This window comes from Tachyglossus aculeatus, chromosome 2 (assembly GCF_015852505.1).
Source record: "Tachyglossus aculeatus isolate mTacAcu1 chromosome 2, mTacAcu1.pri, whole genome shotgun sequence".
Lineage (NCBI taxonomy): Eukaryota > Metazoa > Chordata > Mammalia > Monotremata > Tachyglossidae > Tachyglossus > Tachyglossus aculeatus.
In genome coordinates this window covers 7,993,390-8,018,711 of record NC_052067.1, presented here as the reverse complement: position 1 = coordinate 8,018,711, position 25,322 = coordinate 7,993,390, and the positions used below count along the sequence as shown (strand labels likewise).

Here is a 25,322-nt window from a genome sequence, read left to right as displayed (position 1 = left end):
AACTGAGAGGAAGAGCTTACTGTTTGTTGACTCAGACAGATACAGTTGATTGCACTTGGCTTCATCAACAATGATAATTATTACAGTATTTACTATGCATATGTTAAGTGCCTTATCACCCCTCTAGCCCCTCTCAGGATCACACCTGGAGGGTTTCCAGTACCCTACCAGTCTCGGCTATGGGAGGGAGAGTCAAGCAAAGACCTACCCATTCCATTCCTAGTTTGGGCAGTGGCTAACAAGTGGAAGGCAATTTGCTACAAGTCCAAATTCACCTGGGCTGGGAGGTTGGGGGCTCACATTTACTGTGTGGAAGAAGGCAATGGTAAAACACTTCTGGATTTGTACCAAGAAAACTCTAGTGATACCCTACCAGAACGATGGCAAGATGGAGGTGGGACGTTCTGGAAGAGATGTGCCCATGGAGTAAGTAACTATGGGTCAGAGATGACTCTGCAGCATAAGACAAGACAAGATGTGCCTTATCACCACTGTAAGACCCGAGGTAGATACAAGATAATTACATTACACACAATATCCCCTGCCCTATATGGGGCGCCCAATAGAAGAGGGAGGGAGAGTTGATATTTTATCTCCATTTTGCAGATGAAAAAACCAGGAGGAAGGGACTTTCCCAACATCACACAGCACCGTGGCAAAGCTGGGACTAGAACCTTGGTTTCACGACTCCCAACCCCGTGGTCTTTCCACTACATCACACCCTATCCATTTAACCCTAGAGACTTTAAGCTCGTTGTGGGCAGGAAATGTGTCTGTTTATTGTTCTGTTGTACTCTCCCAAGTGCTTAGTACAGTGATCTGCATACACTCAGTACATAGGATTGACTGACCCCATTTGTGTAAGACTGCATGCCATTCTGATGTCTGCATCTGAAGAAGGCTGTGAGAAGACAAGAAATAATAATAATAATAATGACATTTGTTTAGCGCTTACTATGTGCAGAGCACTGTTCTAAGCGCTGGGGGGGATACAAGGTGAGCCTACTGTTGGGTAGGGGCCATCTCTATATGTTGCCAACTTGTACTTCCCAAGTGCTTAGTACAGTGCTCTGCACACAGTAAGCGCTCAGTAAATACGATTGAATGAATGAATACAAGGTAATCAAGTTGTCCCATGTGGGGCTCACAGTCTTAATCCCCATTTTACAGATGAGGTAACTGAGGCTCAGAGAAGTTAAGTGACTTGTCCAAGGTCACACAGCAGACATGTGGCGGAGTTGGGATTTGAACCCATGACCTCTGACTCCAAAGCCCGTACTGTTTCCACTGAGCCACGCTGCTTCTCTGGAGAAAGGAACAGAGTGGAAAAATCAGATGACCAGGGGAATGGAGATACATCCAGATGAGGCTAGACTGAAAAGATGAGGATTCCTTTCCCTGGAAAGTTGAAGACTGAGAGCAGTTAGGATTGAATCCATCCATCAATCAGTGGTATTAATTGAGTGCCTAGTGTGTATAGAGCAATGTGCTAAGTGTCTGGGAGAGCGCAGTACAACAGAATTGGTAGATGTGAACCATGCTCACAATGAGCTGTCTATGAGGGGAGTGAGAAACTAAAATAAATTACAGATAAGGGAAATAGTAGAGCATAGAAACATTTGCATTAGTGCTCTGGGGCTGGGGTGATGATCCAAGGGCTTAAGAGGTTCACAGCCACTTGCATAGTCGACCCCGAGGGGAAAGGAGAAATCCAGGAAAGAGAATCCACAGTAGACACACTCCACGGACAGCAAGAGACTATCACAGAAAGCACAGATCATTTTGCCAGCTCCACCTAAATAATACTGACTTTTTTTTCATTCCTCCCAAGTAATGTATGGTTAAACTCATCCTCATCAACATTAATAGCCTCTCTTTGAAACGGAAAGTGACTTGCTGGAAGAGCAAAAACAATTTGCCTGGTGCTTAATTATTAATCAGTGACAGGGAGAAGCCTCACAAACCTAAACTCTTGTTTCTAGATTTGAGAAATTTGTCAAAGGAGAAACACTACTTTCCTTCCAATAGATTCAAGGCATATTTTAGTTGTTGTACTTAGAGGGTTACGATGAAAGCTGACATGATTGCAGCTTTCCAGATAATTGTAGGGTATTTAAGCATTATACACTGAGAGTAATTGGCTTCACTTCTAGTCATTGGTCATTTCCTGCAGTTGCTTGGATTTGGAGGTGGAAAATATAAGACTATTTCCTGCCAGGATGTCTTATCAAAGCTCAACGCCAGGATTGCTATCCAAGGATAATGCTAGTAGGAAAAAATGCAACATATTTGACTGAATTTTTTCGTAAAATCTTGGGAATTATGTTTGATTTAGAGCAGGGCTCTAAAACATCGTGTATTAAGTCACCAGAAAGTACACAGATAAATTTGAGCAGGAGGAGTGTGTGCCTACTTATCATTAGAAGTGGGCTTGTGAACAGTCATCTCCACCAACCAAAGTGGACAGATCCTTCTTCAGGGGCTACCACCACACTCAAGTCTTGGGAATTTTCAGAATCGTCATTTAGACCCAATCCCCTTCTTTGTAGCTTGAGATAATAATAATAATAATAATAATAATAATAATAATAATAATAATAATAATAATAATGGCATTTATTAAGCGCTTACTATGTGCAAAGCACTGTTTTAAGTGCTGGGTGACTATAGAGATGTCTATAGAGTGATCCAAATTCAGCTAAGCTTTCATAAACGCTTCATAGATTCTTCTTGAACCAATTTCATGAGTAGATTTGTCACCCCAAGGTCATTCTCATAATGATGTTGATTGTGGAACTCAGTAAACTCTTACTATGTTTCAAGCACCTTTCTAAGTGCCAGGGTAAATGCAAGTTAATCAGGTCAGACATGGTCCCTGTCCCACGGGTTCACACACTTATCCCCATTTTACAGATGAGGTAACAGAGAAGTGAAGTGACTTGTCCAAGGTTACACAGCAGCAGCAGGCATTCGGTCGAGCTAGGATTAGAACCCAGGTCTCTCTGGGTACTAGGCCTATGCTCTAACCGCTAAGCCACACTGCTTCTCGGTTAGGACTCTTCATGTTCCAGTATTTATTTATTTATTAATGTTTTCTTCAGATGCTCACAGCATTCTGGCCATTGGATCGGGTCCGGCAATCAGTCTGTGTTTCCAAGACGGCAGAACTGAATCCCTGATTTTCACTTTGGAGACTTCCCGAACCATTTGTTTTTGAGCTTTCTGAAGGAAAAAAAAAAATAAAAGACTTGGCTACACTTAAGAGCTGAGCCTCTGGAAATCTTGGAAACTTTCAAATCCCAGTCAAGATCCTAGTTACAGGTGAAACATTATCTGGTCATCTTGTCATTAATCCTGACAGTTTTGGCTGAGACTGGAGTCGAGAAAAAGCACTGGATTGCATTTGGAAAGAGTCATATGTTTCTCCGCCATCACCTCATTAATCACAAAGTTAACATTGTCTCAGAAACAATGCTGCTTTATTATGGGCTAATCTACATTTAGAGTTATAGCTACCAAACCACCAGCAGATTCCAGATTGCCCTATAGGTCTTGCCAAGTGTGGTTTAGAAATTACAATCACAACATTATTTATCGATAATTAAGGAAGAAAGCGGGATTTGACCAATGATCTCATTCCTACAATCACACAGGACCGATTAAACTCAGAAAATGTTTGGTGTAGAACTTCGGTGCTCATATTCCAGCCTCTCACAAATCTCATTACAGGGTCTAAAGCTATGCAGAGAGCCGTCAAGGAACTGGGCTGAAAAGACTTGGGCTGGAACTCTCTCCTGGGAATAGTGATGCCCTGCTTTCACCGTCATTCCCTATGATCTCTTAAAATGAGGGGAAAAAAAGAAAACACCATCCATCATGCTCTGATGACACTACTGTCACACTTCATAGCTACTGAATATTCATCAGTTCACCAACCCTTCACTTTCTCATTATCCCCAAGAAGGGCAGGCAGGGCTTCTTCTGAATGTCTCCCTGAAGCTTAGTACAGTGTGCTACACAAAGTCAGTGCTCAATCATTCATTCAATTGTATTTATTGAGCACTTACTGTGTGCAGAACACTGTACTAAGCGCTTGGGAAGTACAGTTCCCTTGTGGATGATGTTGACTATCCCCTTTACTGTAGACTGCCTTATGAATATGCAGCATTGTTTGTTAATTATTACCAAAACTAATCAATAAGCTCAATGAAGGGAATTGGGCAAATATCATTACTGTTAAGGAATCATAGCAAATGGGGTAAGTAAACAGACATTCATGGAGACGATGATTCATAATGGTTGATGCACTTAATTACTAAGCCATTTAATAATAATAATGATGATGATATTTATTAAGCGCTTACTATGTGCAAAGCACTGTTCTAAGCACTGGGGAGTTTACAAGGTGAGCAGGTTGTCCCACGGGGGGCTCACAGTCTTAATCCCCATTTTACAGATGAGATAACTGAGGCCCAGACAAGTTAAATGACTTGCCCAAAGTCACATAGCTGACAAGTGGGGAAGCTGGGATTTGAACCGATGACCTCTGACTCCAAGGCCTGTGCTCTTTCCACTGAGCCACACTGCTTCGCATTTGCAAAGTGCCTACTATTTCTCAAACTCTAGTTCAGATGCATTCCCTGTGCCACATGTGGCTCACAGTCTAAGTTGGAGGGAGAACAGAAACTGAATTCCCATTTTACAGTTGAGGAAACTGAGGCACAGAGAAGTTTAGTGAGTTGCCCAAGGTCACACAGTAGATAAGTGGTGGAGCCAGTATTAGAGTCCAAATCCTTCTGACACTGAGGCCCCTTACTCTATGCCATGCTGCTTCTCCATTATTAATAGATTTGAAAAGTGCATTGTCAGAATGTCCGGCCATAACATGCCTTATACCCTGCAGAAACTAATCGGCTACTTTTTTTTGGCAGGGGGCTGGTATTTGTCTTACTATGTGTCTTACTTACTGGTGCTTACTATGTGCCAACCACTGAGCCAATCGGTGATGTAGATACAATTCAATAAAATCAAATGCAGTCCCTGTCTCACATAGGGCTCACTTACTAAGAGGGAGGAGAATGGATGATTCATTCTTGCTTTACAGATGAGGAAATGGAGGCACAGAGAAGTTAAATGACTTGCCCAAGGTCACACAGTAGGTGGGTGGCAGAACCAGGACTAATACTGACATTGTCTGACTACCAGTCAGTTGTATTTATTGAGCACTTGCGGTGTGCAGTTCACTGTACTAATCGCTTTGGTGAGTACAACAATATAACTGACACCATTCTTGCCCAGAATGAGCTTACAATCTAGAAGGGGAGACAGGCATTAATATAAATAGATAAATTATGGTTATGTACACTCCACCGGGCATGCTGTTACTGCTACTATTGTTTCACTATTACACTCACACCATAATAATAATAATAATAATAATAATAATAATAATAATATTTGTTAAACGCTTACTATGTGCCAAGCAATGTAAGTACTGGGGTAGATACAAGGTAATGAGGTTGTCCCACCTGGGAGCCACAGTCTTAATCTTCATTTTTCAGATGAGGTAACTGAGGCACAGAGAAGAAAAAATAGCTTGCCCAAGGTCACACAGAAGACATGTGGCAGAGCCGGGATTACAACCCACATTTTCTGACTCCCAAGCCTGTGCTCTTTTCACTAAATGATCCTGGTTCTCTGGTTTTTTATTCCCAAGGGAGAAGCATTATGTCCTGTAATAATAATAATAATAATAACACCGGTACTTGTGAAATTGCTTACTATGTGCCAAGCCCTGTTCTAAACACTGGGATAGACACAAGTTCATCAAGTTGGATACAGTCCCTGGCCCCCATGGGGCTCACACTCTTGATCTCCATTTTACAGATGAGGTAACTGAGGCTCAGAGAAGTGAACTGACTTAACCAAGGTCATATAGCAGACATGTGGCCGAGCCAGGATTTGAACTCAGGTTCTTCTGACTCCCAAGCTGGTGCTGGTTCCACTAAGCCGTGCTGTTTCTCCAGAGCAGTGGAGAGGAGAGACATCTCTCTCCCCTCTCTCCTGAATCACTGCTTGAAGCAGACATTTCTCAAGTGGCAATCAGCAGGGTGGGCTCTGGTTGCACCCACAAACCTACATCATCCTAAGAGTGGGCGACAGGCCAGGGAGGAGTTGGGGGGACGCACAAAGTCAAATCTCTGCCAATGGGAGGCAGCTGTTTATTTCTCAACCTTTCCCCACATTATCCTGCATGCCTTAGGAAAGCATGTCTTTCTGATGATGATGATGATGATGACATCTGTGTTAAGAAGTCTGTCTCCATCTGCTGTCCCCCTCGTCCCCCTCTCCTCCCCCTCGTCCCCCTCTCCTTCCCCCCATCTTACCTCCTTCCCTTCCCCACAGCACCTGTATATATGTATATATGGTTGTACATATTTATTACTCTATTTATTTATTTATTTATTTATTTTACTTGTACATTTCTATCCTATTTATTTTATTTTGTTGGTATGTTTGGTTCTGTTCTCTGTCTCCCCCTTTTAGACTGTGAGCCCACTGTTGGGTAGGGACTGTCTCTATGTGTTGCCAATTTGTACTTCCCGAGCGCTTAGTACAGTGCTGTGCACATAGTAAGCGCTCAATAAATACGATTGATTGATTGATTGATTGATCTGCTCCTCCCCTCCGTGTAAATCTATGGAGGAGGACTATAGATTTCTCCAGACTTCTCTGGACAGCCTTAGAGATTCTGTTTCTGTTCCCAAGAGAATAAAGGACTCCATAGCTTCCCTCATGCCATGCAAAATTAAATAAAGCTTGTAAAAAAAATGAAAAAAGAGAGAAAAAAATGTGGTATTTGTTAAGCGTTTACTATATGCCAAGCACTGTACTAAACTCAGGGGTAATAGGATCATCAGGTCCCACATAGGGCTCGCAGTCTAAATAGGGAGCAGGTATTGAATACCCATTTTTCAGATGACAGCACTGAGGCACAGAGAAGTGGGGTGACTTGTTCAAGGTCACACAACACGTAAGTGGCAGAGCATCAGCGTAAGAGATGAGAGGCAGTGTGGCTTAATGGATAGAGCACGGGCTTGGGAGTCAGAAGGATCTGGGTTCTAGTCCTGTCTCTGCCACTTCTCTGTCCGGTGGCCTTGGGAAACTCAACAGTCTTGAAGGAGAGGCAGATACTAATACAAAAATACATTTTGGATATGTAACTGAGTGTTGTGGGGCTAAGGGTGGGATAATAGCACATGCATAGATGACACAGAAGGGAGAGGGAGTTGGGTAAAAGAGGGTTTAATCGGGGAAGGACTCTTGAAGGAGATGGCAAATTTTCCATCTTGGGTCACAAAGCTCAGTCTTCCAGCACCCAAGGGAGAGTCCTCCAGCATGAGGTCTTGGTACTTTTAGAAATTTGGGAAGCTTTGGATGTAATTATACTTTTGATGATCTAGGTTTAGTAATAAGTGCTTACTAATAAGAAGAAGTGCTTAGCACTGGGCTAATAATAATAATAATAATGTCGGTATCTGTTAAGTGCTTACTCTGTGCCAAGCACTGTTCTAAGCTCTGGGGGGGATATTCAAGGTTGTCCCACGTGGGGCTTACAATCTTAATCCCCATTTTACTGATGAAGTCACTGAGGCCCAGTAGAAGTTAAGTGATTTGACCAAAGTCACACAGCTGACAATTAGCCGAGCCAGGATTTGAACCCATGACCTCTGACTCCAAAGCCCAGGCTTTTTCCACTGAGCCACGCTGCTTCTCTAAGTAGTGGCTAAGCACTTGGATTTATGGTAACAGCATCAGGTAGGACACAGTCCCTGTCAGTGAGTGACACTGTGAACTCCCCAAGGGGTAGGGACTACGGTTAAATCCCAACTGAGAGGAAGTGTTGCCTAGTAGAAAGAGCATGGTCCTGGGAGTAAGAGAGCCTGGGTTCTAATCCCAGCTCTGTCACTTGCTTGCTGTATGATGTTGGGCAAGTCACTTCATTTCTCTGTGCCTCAGTTACCTCATCTGTAAAATGGGAAATAAGATTGTGATCTCCATGGGACATGGACTGTGTCCAACCTGATTATCTTAAATCTACCCCAGCACTTAGTTCAGTGCCTGGTGCATAGTAAGCACTTAAGAAATACCACTGAAAAAAAGTCAGTCTTCTACCCCAACACGTAATAAGCATTTCAAAAATAATATTTCTTCTTCTACTACTGTGACTATTACTACTATTACTACTAATAATGATGGTATTTCTTAAGCATTTACGATGTGCGAAACACTGTTCTAAGCACTGGGGAGGGTACGAGGTGATCAGGTTGTCCCAAGTGGGGCTCACAGTCTTACTCCCCCTCATTTTACAGTTGAGGGAACTGAGGCCCAGAGAAGTGAAATGACTTGCCCAAAGTGACACAGCTGACAAGTGGCAGAGCCGGGATTAGAACTCATGACCTCTGACTCCCAAGCTTGGGCTCTTTCCACTTAGCCACACTGCTTCTCTACTACCATTACTACTACTGTTATTATGACTACTACTTCTAAATAGACACAGTATAAGTTTTTCAGCCAAATAAGAATGTTTGCAGGCCACTGAATGTTAAAAACTCTTTCCAAAATGTAGTAGTGCATTGATGCTCCTAAAGTTTTATATTGAAGAAGTGACAGTAAAAAACATTAAAGTCAATTATCCTCAGGGTCATGCCCATTTGGTTCCTTCCCACAAATGCATTATTCAGGGGGCAAATGAAATGCATTCTCCTATTATACATGTAAATGCTGTTGAATTTACCATTGTTACCACGGTTTTATGTGGACACGTGGAACTTATTGAGCAACAAAAGTTGACATTTATGTAATGTTAAAGGTCTAAGAGCAAGGAAACTCAGTTGTTAGTATGAAAACCTGGGTTGACACTCCAGCCTTAATTCATATAAAATGAAGTCCAGAGTGTCAAGTACAATTTTCAACCTACCAGATGAATCCCATCACTTTCACAGTTGTGGGTTTCTCTTTTGATGCTCAAGTCTGCAGTGGTTGAATACATCAGATTATTCCCCGTTTTGAAATGTAGCTTTGTAGGTATATCTCAGTGTGCTTTAAATCTTTATAATACCCAGGGAGGAGGTGGGGAAGATTCAGAGCAGTGCAAGGGACTTTAATGATGGCAGAATTCCTGAAAGTTTACCTCAAACTATTGTCCCTGCTGAAGTCATTATCCAAGTAAATAGAAAATCAGGAATGTGGCATACAAAATATTTTCACTCAAGTATTAGGCAGCTCCATTACACAGGAGTTGTTAAAATGCAGATATTGTGTGAAGTGTAGGGGAGACATGCTAAATCCTGTATTGATTTGCCTTTATCAATTTTGAGTCAAATAAATAGACATAAGAAACTCAATTGTGGGAGGTCCTGCTTCCTATTGAACCTTAAAGGACTCATTTTACATAAAATGACTATCTCTTAAACTTGTAAGGTGTTTGTGCTTGTTTGTGAAGTTTAGGCTCATCCTTGACCTTTACAGTCACCCTACTACCTATCTACACAAAATCAAGTTCCCCTTTGACCTCAACTGATCTAACAGTCTGTTCCCAATTTGCAACACTCTCTCTCTCGCTCCCCCCCCGCCCCTTTGCCTCTCTCTTCCTTTCCCGCTCTCTCTCTCGGTTTTACCCCTCTTGCTCCAATCCTACTTCCCTCTTCCTCTCTCACACCATGTCCTTTCCCCTATTTCTTCCTTTCCCCATATCCATCTCTCTCCCCTTCTTTCCTCTCCTTCAACATCTTTCCCTTTCTGTCTTGTTCTCTCTCCATCTTCCATGCTTTCTCTCCATCTTTCCCCCTCTCCATCCTTCTCTCACCTCTTCCATCTCCCCCTGCTGTCTTTCCCTCCTCTCTGTCTTTCCCCCTCCTGCTCCATGTTTTTCCCTTTCTCCTCACCTTTCCTTCCCTCTCTGTCTCTCTCTCCCCCTTTGATCTCTCTCCCTTCAATCTCTCTCCCACCTCCCTCAGTCTCTGTCCCTCTGTTCCCCCTCCCTCAGTGTTTCTCTCCCTCCTCCCACCTCCAGCTTCTCCTCCCTTTCTTCTCTCCCTCCGTCTCTTGGTCCCCTTCTCTGTCTTCCCTCCTTCAGGCTCTCTACCCCCTTCCCCATCCTTTCTTTTCCTCCAGTTTCTCTTCCTCCCCTTCTACCCCTCTCAGTGTCTCTCCTCCAGTTTATCTTCCTCTTTGCCATCTTTATCTGCCTCAGTCTTTCTTTCTCCCCATTCTTGGTCTTTCTTTCTCCCACTTCATTCTCTCCCCCATCCCAATCTCTCACCAGTCTTTCTCTTTGCCCTCTTCTTTCTCTCTCTCCAGTCTCAGTCTCTCTCCCCCTGTGTCTCTCCCCTCAGTCTCTCTCACCCATCCCAGTGTTTCTCATCCCCCACCCCTATCTATCCCTCCCCTGCCTCCATACTTTACTACCTAACGGGAAATGACAGAAATCCACTGAACAGTTATCCTTCATCCCACTGGGGAAATGTGGCCATATCATTAAAATCTCATATGCTTCCGGAGGGTTCCATCAAAAGCACATTAGAAGTTAGGTGGCTTGCATTCATTAGTCCCAAATAGTAACTGGGAAGAAACTCTTTACAGCTGTTTCACTTTTAAAACTCTCACCCGGTGACATGTTCACGTGAACTATATTTAAAATCTCAAAGGGGAATTTTTCATCCAAGTGAGGGTTCATATATTCTACCATGTCTCCTACTTGCCATTTGAATTATTATTATTGATAGATACCCAGAGTCAGCAAATTAATGTTTTCTTAAACTTATTTTTGTTCAAGGGAACTTCCTAAAACCATGTTTCAAATAGGGGGGCTTCTTCTTGAATGGAAATTCAAACAAAATACTCTTCCTTTAAAAGAAAATTACTGTATGTGGAGGTGAAAATTCTGGTTCATCCTAAACACATTTCCACACTACTACTTTCCTGACAGTTTTCTAGATTTTTTTTCACTTTCCTAAGAGTGCAAAATGGAAATTTTTGCCCTGTTAAATTACTTCTCACAGTAAACACCTATGAATACAAATGATTGATTGATTGATTCTTAGTGAAAAAAAGAATCAATTTATATTACACTTGAAGATGAAGTGGTATCTCAATGGACAAGGAAGACTGAATGCTAGATTTCTGATTTTCTCTGCTTCTTTATCCAAATGGTCAAAAGTCAGTGTTAATGTAGTTCATCTGATTAAATTTTTGGAGGGTTCTGTGTTTCAAGATCCAAAAAGGTACAAGCCTCTCTTGGAAGGGCTTATAAACTGACATAATGCAGAACCATGCATACATATCTAAGACACTCTTCAGCATGGAATTCCTAATCTCAGTTCATTTCAGAGTCTCTCAGTGGAGAGAGCATAAAGGCATACTGTTGAAAAGACTGTGCCACTCAATTTTTCATATAATCGCCATACTGTTAGCAAAGCAATTTCCTCTTTTACATGATACTGATTTCCTGGCTTATTTTTCAAGTTAAAATTGTGTGGCTACCCCCCACTCCCCCAAAAAAGCATCTTTAACTGGTTATTTAAGTTCTTACCACCTCGAATGTGTTTTAAATCAGAGAGCCATTAGGTTTTTTTTTTAAGGAAATCCTTGTAAATAGCTTTTGTTGTTCTTTTACCTCATAAACCTACTTTTGGTGGTGATAAAAGTCCTCAGAGAGAATGATAAACCAATAAGCAGAGTTTGAAATGGAAATACTAAGACTTTCTAGCAGGAGAGCTCCCCCTCAATCACACTACCGTAATGTGTGACAGGTTAGGAAAAACTAGGAAAATTAGACCGCCAAAATCCAAGGCTACTTTCATCAGGCCAGGGAACATAAAGTGAAACCAGAACAAAATGGATGGAGAAAGAGGCCATGCCATTTAGGTTAGGGGCAACACAAGGGTTATAATACCTGCTGAGAAACTGATAGGTTGGGTGGCCTCTGCCCTCCCAGGTGGGAAACTAGATAAAAAAAAATCTGGGCTCTCATTTTCTTTCTATAAGAGCTAGAAGGGTCATTTATTTTTAAATGGACAAACAGAGCATTTCCAATAGGGAAGAAGGGCTCCAGAGGGTAGAGTCAAACCAATAGAGCTGCTGGATGTAATAATGATTACTTTGAAATGCTTGCAAACACTCATGCTGTGACATGTGTTACATCAAATAATGTTGGTAATTGTTAATAATGACTGTGACATTTACTAAGAACTTACTATGCAGAAACCACTGAAGTAAGGGCTGGAATACGTACAAGATAATGCCAGGCAGCCCCTATTCCACATCAATCAGTGGTATTTATTAAGCGCTTACTGTGTGCAGAGAAGGTGTAGATGATTCCTGCCTAGAAAATCTCCGCCCACAAGGAGCCTAAGGATCAGAGGGGGAGATAACCACTAAAATGAATTACAGTTGGACCAGCATATAAGTGTCATGGGCATGGAAGAAGAGTGAATATCCAAGTGCTTTAGAGGAACAGACCCAAGCACATAGGTGGCAGAGAAGGGAGTGTTAAGAAAGGGAAGTGAGAACTTAAGGAAAAAGTTTTGAAGGAGATATGATTTGAACAGGACTGAGAAGGTCTGGTCTGTCAGCTATGAAGAGGGTGTTAGATCCAAGCTAGAGGGGGAACAGGGACAAGGGTTCAGGAACAAGAAAAATAAGGATGAGGTACACTGAGAAAGTTGCTGTTAGAAGAGCGAAGTGTGCGATTTGGGTTGTTGGATCGGTGAGTTAAGGTAGTAGGAGGAGAGCTGATTGAGTGTTGAGTGCCTTTAAAGCTCATGATAAGGAATTTTCTGTTTGATGGGGAGATGGAAGGGTACTCTTTGGAGGTTTTTAAGGAATGGGCAGATTAATAATAATAATAATAATAATAATGATAATGGCATTTATTAAGTGCTTACTATGTGCAAAGCACTGTTCTAAGCACTGGGGAGGTTACAAGGTGATCAGGTTGTCCCACAGGGGGCTCACAGTCTTAATCCCCATTTTCCAGATGGGGTAACCGAGGCCCAGAGAAGTGAAGCGACTTGCCCAAAGTCACACAGCTGACAATTGGCTGAGCTGGGATTTGAACCCATGACCTCTGACTCCAAAGCCCATGCTCTTTCCACTGAGCCATGCTGCTTCCCTGGGATTAGAATCCACATCCTCTGACTCCCACTAGACCACCCTGCTTCTCATTGATTCAGTAGCCCCTTGAGGATAAAACATGCATTTTCCCAAGCACTTAGTAGAGAATTACACACTCATAGGCATTCAATGAAGACCACTGATGACCATGAATGGTCTAAAGTGTTGGGATCTTCTCTTGTCCTATGTGGTCTAGGTAGTAGGGGGAGAGCTGATTGAGTGCTTTCAAAGCTCATGATAAGGATTTTCTGTTTGATGGGGAGATGGAAGGGTACTCTTTGGAGGTTTTTGAGGAATGGGCAGATGCGGACGGAGTGTTTTTTTTAAGAAAAATGATCCATGCAGCACAATGAGGTAATGCCTGGAGAGGGCAGAGACAGGAGGCAGCAAGAAGGCTGATGCAGTTGTCAAAGTGAGATGTGATTAATGCGTGGATCAGCACAGTAGCAGTCTGAGTAGAGAGATAGGGGAGGATTTTAGAGATGCCATGAAGGTAAAACCGGCAAGATTGGTGATGGATTGAATATGTGGGTGGAATAGAAAGAGAAATGAATCAGGTAGAACGTCAAAGGGGCTCGCATCTGGCTTACAGTCTAAATCACAAGGAGAACAAATATTTCATCCCCATTTTGAGATGAAGAAATTGAGGCACAGAGAAGCTGCGTGACTTGCCCAAAGTCACACAGCAAGCAAGTGGCTTCCAGGTACAACACACCTCAAAAAGGAATACCGTCTGAGCCTGATGGTCACAGAAAAAACCTTCTCCATGACCTCACTGTAAGCAAAAGTCTGGTTTACCTCAGTGATCCTCCTGCTGTATACTGTAACTAAAGTTCAAAATGGTCATTGTCTGAAGTGATAGAATGAAAAGTTCCCGAAGCCCAGTGCAATCAGGTGGTGAAGGAAGTACAAACTGTAAGTAAAACCAGACAAGATGGAGGGGCCAGGACGTCACGGATGGTACAACACAGGCCGCTCCCTGCTGAACACTGAGGGCCCCAAGCACTTAGTACAGTTACCTGCACACAGTAAGCACTCAATAAATACTACTGAATGAACAAATGACCCAAAGACCTGAAAACATCTATGTAGAAACTGGGAACCTGGCTGGGCAGATTCAGTGATAAACCATTTTAGCCAGCGTTAAGTGCAGTTAGCTCAGAATGTCTCCATGAATTGACCAAACAATCAGTGGTATTTACTGAGTGCTTAATGTGTGCAGAGCTTGGGAGAGTACAGTACAACAGGATGAGCAGGCACCTTCCCTGCCCATAATGAGCTTACCATCTGGAGGGGAAGACAGACATTAATATGAATGAATAAATAATTTTTAATACATAATTTAAAGATGTGTACTTAACTGGAGTTGGGGGTGGGGAAAATATCAAAAATACCAAGATAAGTGTATAGACAACATAGAAAGGAGAGGAATTTAGGGAAAAGAGGGCTTAATTAGGGAAAGCTGATGAAGAATGAAAGTGGATAAGATGGATAAAGGGTGAAGGATTGTGCATTAAAAAAAAATGGTACTTGCTAAGTCTTTATTATGTGCCAAGCAGTGTTATAAGCTCTGGGGTAGATCCAAGTTAATCAGGTTGGACACAGTTCCTGTCCCACATGGGGCTCGCAGTCTAAGTAGGAGTGAGTAGGAATTAATACCCATTTTACAGATGATGCAAGAGGCACAGAGCTAAGTGACTTGCCCAAGGTCATACTGTAGGAAATTGGCAGAGCCGGGATTAGAATCCACATCCTTTGACTCCTACTAAACCACCCTGCTTCTCATTGATTCAATAGCTCCTTGAGGATAAAGCATGCATTTTCCCAAGCACGTAGTAGAGAATTACACACTCAGTAGGCATTCAATGAAGAGCGTTCATGACAGTGAATGGTCTAAAGTGTTGGGATCTTGTCTTGTCCTATGCCGTTGAGTCGTTTCCGATCCTTAGCAACACCATGGACACATCTCTCCCAGAACTCCCCCCTCCCATTCATTCATTCATTCAATCATATTTATTGAGCGCTTACTGTGTGCAGAGCACTGTACTAAGTGCTTGGGAAGTACAAGTGGGCAACGTCTAGAGACGGTCCCTACCCAACAGCGGGCTCACAGTCTAGAAGGGGGAGACAGACAATAAAACAAAACATATTAACAAAATAAAATAAATAGAATAAATATGTACAAGTAAAATAAATAGAATAATAAATATGTACAAACATATATACATATATACAGGTGCTATGGGGAGGGGAAGGAGGTAAGGCGGGGGATGGGGGGAGGGGGAGAGGAAAGAGGGGGCTCAGTCTGGGAAGACCTCCTGCAGGAGGTGAGCTCTCAGTAGGGCTTTGAAGGGATCGTTCCAGTAGTGGATTCATTGATTTTTCTTGGTAAAGGTCCGGAAGTGGTTTACCACTGCCGCCTTCCGCGCAGTAAATTCGAGTCTCCACCCTCGACTCTCTCCCGTGCTGCTGTTGCCCAGCACAGGGGAGTTTTGACTTATAGCAGACTGCCTGCCACTCGCTAGCCACTGGCCAAACTAGGAATGGAATGGGTAGGCCTCTGCTTGACTCTCCCTCCCATAGTCGAGACTGATAGAGGACTGAAAACTCCCCAGATGTGAACCCGAGAGGGGAAAGGATTGGGGTAGATATGAGTTAATTAGGTCTGTCACTGTCCCTCTCCCAGCCTTATGTAAACAATTAAGAATTAGTCAGAACTGGGGCGGTGTGGTGGTTAGGCAACGCTGAAAGAACTTTCCTACCAAACTCCCTCTTTCCCTCCCTCCCTCTCTCTGTGTGACCTTATCTTGGTGCTCTTGTGTCCCCAACTGAAAGACTAGGAAAATGATACCTGCTGTTTACCCTCACAGAAGAGAATTAATGAGCTGCTTGGAGAGCTCACTGGAAACAATGTGTGGTAGAAATAAAAGTATTATTATGCTCTTTCCCCCCGAACCATGTGTGGGGGATCTGATTGATTTCTTCTTGTGCTCGTATGTTCTCTGGTCTACACTAGATGAAGAAATTGCCTTTGGTTGCAATTTTGCAATAATCTTAATAATGCTGATTTATGGTAGTATAGGACATTTGAGAGGCCTTTATTTTGAAACTACGTAAATGGCCAAGAATGTGCTTTGTTGTCTGTAGAGTGGATCACATCAAGGAGGACTAAGAATCTAATATTATGGCATTAATTAAGCATTATTAAGTCCCAAAACCTGGGTTTGATTCCAGGATACGAGGTCAGTCACAGTACCTGTCCCACATTGGCGTCACAATCTATCTCATCCCCATTTTGTAGATTAGAAAACTGAGGACCAGAAATGTTAACTGACTTTCCCAAGGTTACACAGCAGGTCAGAGGTGGAACAGGGATTTGAATCTAAGTCTTCTGACTCCATGTCCTGTGGACTTTGCATAAAACCATGCAGCCTCCTCTTTTGACACGGGGGTGGCTTTCAGCAGATGCTAAATCAGAACAGGCAAATTGGAGACCAAGACGTTTGTGGGTACCCAGAAGTTCATCTGTGTTTGTACATATATATGTTTGTACATATTTATTATTACTCTATTTATTTATTTATTTATTTATTTTACTTGTACATGTCTATTCTATTTAATTTATTTTGTTAGTATGTTTGGTTTTGTTCTCCGTCTCCCCCTTTTAGACTGTGAGCCCACTGTTGGGTAGGGACTGTCTCTATATGTTGCCAACTTGTACTTCCCAGGCGCTTAGTACAGTGCTCTGCACACAGTAAGTGCTCAATAAATACGATTGATTGATTGATTGATCTGTGAAATCAGGGAGAAAACCCCCAAGTTGTCAAGACACTGTAGAACCAGGGATGGAGAGATTGAAGTGACTCCTGTGATGTATGAGAAAGGGGAAGATTACAGGCTTCTCACTATACATCAATCTCATCTATCTCACCAGTGACCTCTCACAATGATGTGCATATAGCTGTAATTCTATTTGTTCTGACGATTTTGACACCTGCCTACATGTTTTGTTTTGTTGTCTGTCTCCCACTTCTAGACTGTGAGCCCGTAGTTGGGTAGGGACTGTCTCGATATGTTGCCAGCTTGTACTTCCCAAGCACTTAGTACAGTGCTCTGCACACAGTAAATGCTCAATAAATACGATTGAATGAATGAATGAATGCCCTGCCTCCGCTTGGACAACGCTCCTTCCTCGTCTCCTACAGGTAATTACTCTCCCTACCTTCAAAGCCTTATTGAAGGCACATCTCCTCCAAGAGGCCTTCCCTGGATTAGCCCTCTTTCCCTTTTCTTCAACTCCTTTCTGCGTCACACTGACTTGTTCCCTTTATTCATCCCCTGTCACCCCCCACACACTTAGGCACATATCTGCATTTTACGTATTAATATCTACCTCCCCTCTTTAGACCGACAGCTCTCTGTGGACAGGGAATGCGGCTGTTAGATTGTTACGTTGTACTCTCCCAAGCACTTAATAAGGTGCTCTGGTCTGCTCTGCTCAAGGCTAGAGGGGAGGGTGTGGGAAAGTGATCAGTGATGAGATAGATGAGATCAGTTCAACAATGAGTAAGCTGATGCTAGGAGAATGGGCTGGGTTTTGGTTGTATTAGGTGATCAGGGAGGTAAGCTAAGAGGGGGCGAGATGGTTGAGTGCTTTAAAGCCAATCGTAAGCAATTTCTTGTTTGAAGTGGAGGTAGATGGGCAACCACTGGAGATTCTTGAGGAGTGAGGAGACATGTGAACATTTTTGTAGAAAAATGACTGTAGACTCTAGACTGTAAGATACTCTAAACTGCAAGCTCCTCTAGACTGTAAAATTGTTATGGGCCAGGAATGTGTCTGCTAATTCCATTGCACTGTATTCTCCCAAGCTCTTAGTAAAGTGTTCTGCACATAGGAAGTGCTCAATAAATATGATTGATTGATTGATTGATTGATTGATTGAAGAATGATCCAGGCACTAGAATGGAGTGTAGACTGGGGTGGGGAGAGACAGGAGATAGGGAGGTCAGTGAGGAGGCAGATGCAGTCATCAAGGTGGGATAGGATAAGTGCTTGAATCAGCATGGTAGCGGTTTGGAAGGAGATGAAAAGGCAGATTTTAGCAATGTTGTGAAGAGAGAACAGGATTTAGTGACAGGCTGAATATGTGGGTTGAATTAAAGAGTTGAGTCAAGGAAAATGCCGAGGTGCTGGGCTTGCGAGATTGGGAGGATAGTAGTATTGATTACAGGGATGGTAAAGACAAGGAGAGGACAGATATTGGGTGGGAAGATAAAGGCGTTCTGTTTTGGACATGTTAAGTTTTAAGTGTCGATGAGATGACCAGCTAGAGATACACTGAAGGCAGGAGGAAATATGAGATTGCAGAGGAGAGGAGAGGTAGATTTGGGAATGATCCACATAGAGATGCTAGTCGAAGCCAGGGGAATGATTGAGTTCTCCAAGGGATGAGTGTAGATGGAGAGTAGAAGGGAATTTAGAACTGAGCCTTGAGGGACCCTACTGTTAGAGGATGGGAAGCTGAAAGAGAGACTCAGGAAAAGTGGTCAGAGAGATAGGAGTAATAATAATAATATATGGTATTTGTTAAGAGCCGTACTATGCACTGGGGTCGGTAGAAACAAATGGGTTCGCACATAGTCCCTGTCGCACATGGGGCTCACAGTCTTAAACCCCATTTTACAGATGAGGTAACTGAGGCACAGATATATTAAGTGACACGTCCAAGATCACAGAGGAGAGAAACGGTAGTGTCGATATTAAAACCCAGGTTCTTTGACTCCCAGGCCTGAGCTATAACCACTAGGCCATAGTGTCAATGAAGCCAGTGTTGTAGAAAGTTTCAGCGTGGCTTAGTGGAAAGAGCCAGGGCGTGGGAATCAGAGGACGTGGGTTCTAATCCCGTCTCCATCACTTGTCTGCTGTGTGACCTTGGGCAAGGCTCTTAACCTTTCTTTGCCTCAAGTTCCCTCATCTGTAAAATGGGGATGAAGACTGTGAGCCCCACGTGGGACAACCTGATTACTTTGTATCGACCCCAGAGCTTAGAAAAGTGCTTGGCACATAATAAGTGCTTAACAAATACCATTATTATTATTATTATTATTATTATTATTATTATTATTATTATTACAGTGTTGAAAGCAGCTGGGAGGTGTAGAAGGACCTTTGCAATCTTGGGCAAGGTACTTGCAGTCTCTGTCCCTCGGCTTCCTCATCTGCAAAATGGGGATAACAGTTCTCCTCCCCTCTTTGATAGGCATCGGGTCTACCCTATATGCCCATAACTGTGGCAATATCCTCAACTCAGACTCAGACCCATATGAAGCAGGGATCTTATGCAGCCTGATTAACTTGTCATTTACCCAGAGCCCGCAACAATGCTTGACACACAGCGCTTCACAATTACCATAAAAAAACTCCCAAGTGCTTAGCACAGTGCTCTGCACACAGTATGCCCTTAATAAATACCACTGATTGATGAAGTGATTAAGTAGGACAGGACTGTGTCCAATCTGGTGTTTTTATATCAACTTTCCGAATTTAACACAGTACCTGGGCCATAGTAAGTGATTAGGAAATACTATTATTATCATTATCAATAATGATACTAATACTGTTACATTTGACACAGTCCAGCGTGGCTCAGTGGAAAGAGCATGGGCTTTGGAGTCAAAGGTCATGGGTTCAAATCCCGGCTCTGTCAATTGCCAGCTGTGTGACTTTGGGCAAGTCACTTCACTTCTCTGGGCCTCAGTTCCTTCATCTGTAAAATGGGGGTGAAGACTGTGAGCCCCCGTGGGACAACCTGATCACCTTGTAACCTCCCCAGCGCTTAGAACAGTGCTTTGTGCACAGTAAGCACTTAATAAATGCTATCATTATTATTATTATCTCATACTAAGGCAGCTATTTCAAAGAGTTAACCATCAATCGTATTTATTGTGTGTTTACGGTGTGCAGAGCACTGTACTAAGCGCTTAGGAGACTACAATGTAACAGACCCATTCCCTGCCCACAAGGAGCTTACAGTCTAGAGGGGGAGACAGACATCAATACAAATATATAAATTACAGACATGTACATAAGTGCTGTGGGGGAGTGAATAAAGGAGCAAGTCAAGGCTACACAGGGCTTCCTGTTACAAGAGCAGCATTATTTTCCAGCGAAGCAATTTTCTAATCTTCAGTTAAAGATCCAAGCAGCATCGTTGTAATATTTGATACAGAGCTAAAATAAGAACCTTGAACTTCTGTATTTATAGTCAGAAAAAAAAAAAGAGAGTAGAGTCCCCTGTCAGCCTGCCAGATAGGCGAAAGAAATCTCTTGACCTGCATAAATTGCTCTCCACCTGCCAAGTTTTTCCAAGGATTCCCCGCCAGCCCCTTCCCCCTCCCCACTAGCACACAAACACTCCAAATTCTGAACATCTTCGTTGAACTTCTCAGGATAAACTGCCCTGGGACTCAGCTAAACACACCATTAGAGAAGCAGTGCGGCTTAGTGGAAAGAGCCCAGGCTTGGGAGTCAGAGGTCGTGAGTTCTAATCCCGGTTCTGCCAATTATCAGCTGTGTGACTTCCTAGGTTATAACAGCTTTTGGCTGGCACCAGGAGCCCACCCTTATTGGATCCTAAGTGAGGGTGAGGATGAATGCAAGGGGTAAAGGAAAATGTCCCATTCCATGTGGAATATTTGTGGATCTGGGCCTGCGGCCATACTGCCAAGGAAAACCACAGCATAAAATCCCCAGGATTTGGAGATAAGTGGGGCTATCTTCCCTGCTCCCTCAAACCAATGCACGTGCGGCTTTGAGCTGTGCAAATGCAACACTCTCTGAAATTCAGAAGTCTCCAGTGTTACTGTATTGGCAAGGGAAATGAATTCCGGCTTTGTGAATCACAGGCTGAGAATGCTTTGCCTCAAGTCTCCCAAAGAATTGTCAAGAGGAGCATGCTCCCACATGGGACAGTTCCAATCCGGAGCTCGCTGGTTTGATGAATTTAAGTGAAGACCTGGACTCACACAGATTCAAGAACTTGAAGCAGAGGGCTCAGATGTCTCCCATTACTGCGTTACCCCCTTGCATGTCTGGGTTCTGCACTAGCTCAAGTTTCTGGTGATCTTTCTGGGTGACCCTCAAAGGAAAGCACTCTTGAATCGTCTCATCTGAAGGTGGCAAAGGCAAGGCCTGGTCTCTAGTGGAAAGAATCATGGCACATTGCGATTATGTGGTGTTTGTGACAAACAGACGTCATTTAGTCGGATAGGTAGATGATGGAGATGAGGGGGAGTTCATCATGCAAGCTTTGTGGCTCTCATACAGCTCTCTCTGCATTAGCTAAGCCTGGGATTTTAACCAACTAGGTACCTACACAAACTTTATTCCTTTTCAAACACATAGACTAAAATTCATCATTTGCAGTTTAACCAAATTCAACTGATTATAATTTCTTTTACCGCAGGAAAAATAATCTACTATGAGTAGTATTTCACTATGCTCAATCTCCCATAGCACTTACATACATATTTCACAAATCCTTTCATTTATACGCACCAATTCATGTGCATCCTCCCTTTTCCTTCTTCCTATCTGCAACTTACTTTAGTACTTGACTCTCCAGTTATATTGCAAGTGTCTTGAAGGCAAAGATCATATTGTCTAAATCTGTGGCATTATTCCAACCACATAACATAGGGCTCTGCCCAGTGTAAGCCCTTAAAAATACTTTTAAAGCTTCTATCTTGAAAGCATGTTTTACATTACTCTTTCTTATCGTTTATTTATTCTGTATATTTTATCTTTTCCATCGCTTCCTTCACATTTCATTCCTCCAGTGGCTCTCGATTTTCTAAACTATTCAATCTCCACAACACTTTGACATTATGAAAAATATTCAGTCAAATCATCACTTTTCAGCAAGACTAGGTCCTGGCTGCATTTTTGCTTTCTTTCACCTTTGGAAAGGTTTTCTCTGTTCGTCCTCATTCCAAAAGGTTTGCTGGAATTCACAGTGCCCATTATTATTGTTGCTACAGAGGCAGTAATCAAATTCAAATAAGTGACAATGCCAGTACTTAACAACAAAATAATTTCTTTTGTTTGGCCCTGATGGTTCACATGCAAGGCGAGCATATTTTCCCTTTGTTTTTAATTGTTGTTAAGTGGGATAATGGCATCATACCTAGTTGTGCAGCCCATCATTCCTCCCCCATTTAACACCATTATGAAGCAGCGTGGCTCAGTGGAAAGAGCCCGGGCTTGGGAGTCAGAGGTCATGGGTTCAAGTCCCGGCTCCACCACTTGTCAGCTGTGTGACTTTGGGCAAGTCACTTACTTCTCTATGCCTCAGTTCCCCCATCTGTAAAATGAGGATTAAGACTGTGAGCCCCACGTGGGACAACCTGATCACCTTGTATCCTCCCCAGCGCTTAGAACAGGGCTTTGCACATAGTAAGTGCTTAACAAATTATATTATTATTATTATTATTATTATGAGCATTGTTACTATTATATTCGTTAAGTGTCTACTGTATGTTAATAATTTTTTAAATGATATTTGTTAAAAGCCTACTATGTGCCAGGCATTGTGCTAACCACTAGGGTAAGTACAAAATAATCAACTTGAACACAGTCATTGTCCAACGTGGGGCTCACAACTAATCTCCATTTTACAGATGAGGTAACTGAGTCACAGAGAAGGTAAGTGACTTGCCCCAGGACACACAGCAGACCAGGAGCAGAGCCGGGATCAGAAGCAAGGTTCTCTGACACCCAGATCCACTCTCTTTCCACTAATATGAATTTCATTAATCAATCAATTAGTGCTATTCATTCATTTATTCATTCAATTGTATTTATTCAGCACTTACTGTGTGCAGAGCACTGTACTAAGCACTTGGGAAGTGCAAGTTGGCAACATACAGAGACGGCCCCTACCCAGCAGTGGACTCACAGTCTAGAAGACTGCAATTTGTGCTATGAAGTGCTATTTGTTGGGTACTTGTGTACAGAGCATTGTACGGAGCACTTGGGGGAGTGCACTACAACAGACTCTGTAGATAATAATAATAATAATAATGATGGCATTTGTTAAGCGCTTACTATGTGCAAAGCACTGTTCTAAGCACTGGGGGGGGGATACAAGGTGATCAGGTGGTCCCACAAGGGGCTCACAGTCGTCATCCCCATTTTACAGATGAGGGAACTGAGGCTCAGAGAAGTTAAGTGACTTGCCCAAGGTAACACAGAAGACAGAGCCGGGATTCGAACCCATGACCTCTGACACCAAAGCCCGTGCTCTTTCCACTGAGCCACGCTGATTCCTTACGTAGATACGTAGATACGTTTCCTGCCCACAAGGAGCTAACAGTCTAAAGGAGAGGTCACACATTGATATAAATAAGTACCCAGCGCTTAGAACAGTGCTTTGCACACAGTAAGCGCTTAAGAAATACCATCATTAAATAATGGTTATGTCCCGAAGAGCTGTGGGTCTGGTGTGGGGTGAATGTCGAGGAATGTCAATGTCAAGCAGCCTGGCATAGTGGATAGAGCACCAGCCTGGGAATCAGAAGGCCGGTGGTTTTAATCCTGGCTCCGCCACTTGTCTGCTGTGTGACCTTGGGAAAGCCACTTCACTTCTCTGTGCCTCAGTCACCTCATCTGCAAAATGGGGATGAATACTCTGAGCTCCAAGTGGAACGGGGACTGTGTCAAACACGATTCGCTTGTATCCATCCCAGTGCTTAGTACAGTGCCTGGCACACGGTAAACACAACAAATACCACAGTTCTTCTTCTTCATATTATTATTATTAAGGGCTTAAAAATGGTACGAATCCATTTGTAATCTCCCTTCCTATCACATTGCCCAAATCCTGGGGTATCTATGATTCCATTGTCTCTTCTTCCAATTCAAATTTGGGATCGTGAGCAGACCTGGAGATTTTAGTTTTCCTAACATTGTCCAAATAATTTACAAATAATAATAAAAGTGGTGGCATTTGTTAAGCGCTTACTATGTGCAAAGCACTGTTCTAAGTACTGGGGGGGATACAAGGTGATCAGCTTGTCCCACGTGGGGCTCACAGTCTTAATCCCCATTTTCCAGATGAGGTAACTGAGGCTCAGAGAAGTGAAGTGACTTGCCCAAAGTCACAAAGCTGACAAGTGGCGGAGCCGGGATTAGAACCCATGACCTCTGGCTCCCAGCCCGTGCTCTTTCCGCTGAGCCATGCTGCTTCTCTACATAATACATAATGCAAATATTATGAACAGAAATCTTAAAGCCCATCCCCAGGGTGTCGTGGCTGAAAAGGGGATTGATGGGATTGTTTGCTGCAAATAAAAAAAAAAAACATCCTAACCTTCACCCATCCCTCAAAAGCTAAAACAGACTTAATATTTTGAGAGAAAAACACACACACACACACACACACACAAAAAAAAAACCCACAAAACCCACCCCAAACTCCCTCAATCCCAGTATCCTTAATGTCCACCTCCCTAGAGAGAGGGCAGGAAATGAGGGAAGTCTGAACAAATGTAGTCACTCTTCCCTGTCCGTGTCCCTAGTGATTGCAAACAAGTTTCCACTACTTTTGAGAGTTTCCTTGCCTGTTAGCCACCCTTTGTTCATCACGTCTCCTATGCAATCCAAGCCCTACGGGCTGAAATCTCAGTTTCAAGGAAGAACAGCGTGCACTTGGCAGACAGTTCAAGGGTTACCAGACTGGGGATGGAAATAGCAAAATTAACTCACTGCATTTCACTTCTTCGTATTTCTGAGGTAGGAGGGAGAGAAGGAGGAAGAATCTGCTTTTACCGGCAGTGGGCAAAGGAACCCAACTCAATCCAGCCCCAAGTACCTAGTTGAGGACCTTGGGGGAACCTATTTTCAAGACTCCGTTGCCCTCTTTTGGAGTAACCGCTCATTCTGCCTTGTATTGGACGTTGTAGTTTTCAGGTTTTTTCTTTTTAAAAATCTTTCCATGTAATTGTTAAGTGCTTACTATGTGTCAAAAACTGTTCTAAGCACTGGGGTAGATACAAGTTAGGTTGAACACAGCTCGTGTCCCACATGGGGTTCACAGTCTAAGTAGGAAGGAAACCATGAGACCTGAGGCACAGAGAAATCCTTT

General features: G+C 43.0%; 1 protein-coding gene and 1 non-coding gene across 2 annotated transcripts in view; both read left to right on the top strand.

The window, feature by feature from the left end:
- AGMO (alkylglycerol monooxygenase) overlaps positions 1–25,322 on the top strand; it is a 357,460-nt gene that overhangs the window by 115,803 nt on the left and 216,335 nt on the right. The window lies entirely within an intron of this gene.
- On the top strand, positions 128–265 carry LOC119924946. The gene has a single exon (XR_005449623.1). It is a non-coding gene; the product is annotated as a small nucleolar RNA SNORA7 (small nucleolar RNA).